General features: G+C 34.7%; 1 long non-coding RNA gene across 1 annotated transcript; it reads right to left on the minus strand.

Moving 5' to 3' along the window:
• On the minus strand, nucleotides 1–1,902 carry LOC129301936 (uncharacterized). Its single transcript, XR_008591123.1, has 2 exons — nucleotides 1,579–1,902; nucleotides 1–456 (listed from the first exon to the last, which is right to left on the minus strand). It is a non-coding gene; the product is annotated as an uncharacterized LOC129301936 (long non-coding RNA).
• Nucleotides 1,903–3,715: the final 1,813 nt, after the last annotated feature.

Consider the following 3,715-nt stretch of genomic DNA (forward strand, 5'->3'; position numbering starts at 1 on the left):
TTAGGCTCCCTTAAGGATGTATTTATATATTAACAGTCGACATTAGTTGAAGATTCAGGCCCAAGAAAAAAAAAAAAAAAAACTACTTGGAAGACTTAATTCACCAAAACTATTTGCACAAATAATTAATAATAAGCCCACCAATTGACTTCGGAGAGGATGTATGCGTCAGAGAGAGTCTGAGAGTTAAACGCAAGTAGAAAAGGCCAGTCCACGTCTGAATTAGAAAGAAATTTATTTTCACACTCGTTTTCAAAGAGGCGGACAGTTACCAAAAAGGCTAGTGAGAAGCTCAACCTTCTCTTTAGTTTCCTGAAAAGAGGGTTCATCTTCTTCCTTGATTCCTAAACTTGCTTTTTGCCATCTTGCTCTGCTCCATGATTACAATGCCTCTACTTGATCCTAATTTCATTTTGTCAGCTTCCTCATCCCATGAAGAGATCATGAATCCTCCTACTTAAGAAGAGATTGATTTACTAATCAAAAACATTTCAAAGCCAGAAGATGAGATGTTTGACAAGGGTCCAGAAATACAGCAACAGCTAGTAGTTCAGATTCAACATAACAAGCCTACTATGTCTGAGAGTCATCATGATCAACCAATGGAAATACAAACTAATGATGCTGTGGCAACTAATACAAATGAAAACAAATCAGCATCATTCCAAGGGATTAGAGCTCCTAACTGTTATAAAGATTCGCTGATTGGTTACAATGGATGTTATGGGATCAACATTGGGAGAGATACAAGTCATAGAAATGAAGCACTTGCCAAGGAATTGGATCACTATTGGTCACCATCTGAATGAACAAAAAAGCTAACGGATAAATACCTTGCTAGGAATGGAAAATAAAAATATGCTTGCCCTGGATGGATGCTATAGTCATCAATAATCTGGATTTACATCTTAATCCTAAATCTCTTAGGCCTAGGTTAGCAAAGATGTGGCAACTAAAAGATTTCAAATTAATAGATCTTGTCAATAGCTACTGCGTTATTAGAACTAACGATCAATTTGCTTCTGATAAAATACTCAAGGGTGGCCCTTGGACAATCTTTGCCCACTGTACGCTTGTACAACGCTGGTCTCCTAGTTTCAATCTAAATTCTAATATTTAAGGTAAAATTGCTTTATGGGTTAGACTCACTAGTATCCCAATATAATGCTATGATAAAGAGATACTTTGGGGATTGGGAAATAGCATAGGAAAAACACTTAAAGTGGACTCCAATTCCCTATCTGAATTTGATTCCAAGGACAAGCAAGGGAAGTGAAAAACGGAGAAATTTGTGAGGATTAGCGTTGAAGTGGATCTCCCAAAAAAATTGGTTCCCAGGCTTCTAATCAGGGATGAACTTTATAACATGGAATATGAAAGTCTGAATTTGATTTTCTTTGGATGCGATTATTATAGACATAATGAAAACAGCTGTCCTAAAAATCCAAATAACAAAAACGAGGATAGAGCAAAGGAGTGCGTAAATAATGAACCTAACACAGCAACAGCAATCAATAGTACCCAATGAAGGAAGATGAGAAATCTAATGAAACCCAGAATCAAAAAACAAGAACTCACCAGAAAAACAATCCGAACCTGTTGAAGGAGGAATTCAGAGAATGAATGAAATACAAACACACAAAAAATGCTTTTTTTTTTTTTTTTTTTTTTGAGATACCTAGCGGATATTCGAGCTTCACGTCAAAACCGAGGACAAGGCTTCACATCCAAGATGAGATTTGACATCCTTGCTGCCCTAGATTATGACCCATACGACCTAAATAAAAAAAGAAACTGCAACCAATGTTCCACCTAAAGCCTTACCTATAAAGATTGTCAAAAAGGTTTGGAAGAGGAAGGATTTGGGAGGAATGACAAGATCCCAGCCAAAAGAACAAGAGGCAGCAGATGAAAGTGCTGGGAAGTGAGAAATGAAGCGGACAATTCTTCTAAAGCCCAAAGAACTGGGCCAAGCTTCAAATGGGAAGGCCCAAAACGTTTAACCTAGATAAAATATCTTCTAATATAGCCCAATAACACAAATCACCAGCCCTCTAAGAGAATCCATACTGTGGTTTAAGGTAAAAAAGAGATCTGGGCTCTTTTGGTAAGCCCATAAGCAATAAAAAAAGAAGAAGAATAGCTCTGGAATAATGCTACTCAAAATGCTACTGAAGCTTTCTTCTCTCCAATCCAAAAGTCTGGCAGGCTTCTAATATTGGCAAAGGAACCTCTTTTAAAAAAAACCCTCAATCATAGGAAGCTTCTAGACCCAGATTATAATCATAGCATTGTACTTGAAACTCAGTTTAGTGTGGCTTCTTTTATAGAAATAATAATAACTTCTTGGATCCTAAAGGTAAACAAAACGAACTCATTCAAGTTAATGATGAAGATGACATTCTTGATGATGATCTCTTGGATGAAGATTACTATAAACCAGTCCATAATGATGATCTCGACAATGATGACGACCAATTGAGGATTATGTGGAAATCCAAAAAGCCTAATCATTTATGAGGTTTATCTCCTCCTTTTTCATTTATTATGGATTTAATTTGTTGAAATTGTAGAAATGCTTGTGCTAACAATTTTCCCAAGAATATTAAAGAAATTAATTATAATACTCAAATTCTTATTTTACTTGAAACTATAGTTAGTGGTTCCAAAGCTAATAATGTTGTTAGGAAATTGAATTTTACTAATTAGATTCGTGTCGAAACAATTGGTTATGCAGGTGGTATTTAGTTATTATATAATAATGATATTGTTAACATTGATTATATGTATACTAATGTTTAGTTGTTGCACTACAGGGTTAAAATTTTAACCAATAATTACTCTTACTTGCTTTCGTGTTTATGGTGGCTCTAACCCTCTCAATTGTGATATGCTTTGGGATTCAATCAATTCTCTTGCTTATAGTATTTATAATCCTTAACTCATTGTTGGTGATTTCAAGTCTTATTTTACTCGCTAAGAGTGTTGAGGATAGTTTTAACTAGAGATTTCTGAAACAATTAGACAACACATAAATTCTTCCAATCTTCTTAAGCTAAATTTCTGTGGTGGTAGATTCACTTAGGGGAAAGATAATGTTAAAGAATGGCTTGATTAGACCTTTTGCAATATGGAATGTAGACTTAAATTTCATCAGGCCAATTCCTTTCACCTTCTTAGATATGATTCTGATCATCATTTGATTAGAATCCAATTGCTTAAGGAGACTTATCATGAGCAACATCAAAAATCTTTTTATTGCTATGCTACTTAGATGCTTGAGGAATCTTTCCATCCTATAGTCAAAGATTCTTGGATTAATAATGACTAGAATGATGGAGCTACTAAATTTGCCAATTCAGCCACTAATTGGAACAAGGAAAAAATTGACAGTATTTCTTCCAAAAAGAAATACTTACATCACTCAAATTCCTAAGATTGATCACTCTACTTGCATGAAAGACTTCCATGCTATTTATCATCAAATTCTCTGCACTTGATTGTGTGTTTGTATGAATCACTTAATTAGTGATAATCAAAGTAGCTTCATATACGGGCGATAGAGCAGTGACAATATTGTTATTGCTCAAGAAATTATTCACTCCATAAGAAATAAAACAAGCAAAAAAGGCTTTATGACACTTATGGTGGATCTTGAAAAAGCCTTTGACAGACTATGTTGTAATGTTATTGACGATACTCTTAACTTCATTGA

Source organism: Prosopis cineraria, unplaced genomic scaffold, assembly GCF_029017545.1.
Source record: "Prosopis cineraria cultivar Desert tree isolate PC_DT_omini unplaced genomic scaffold, ASM2901754v1 PC2, whole genome shotgun sequence".
Taxonomy (NCBI): domain Eukaryota; kingdom Viridiplantae; phylum Streptophyta; class Magnoliopsida; order Fabales; family Fabaceae; genus Prosopis; species Prosopis cineraria.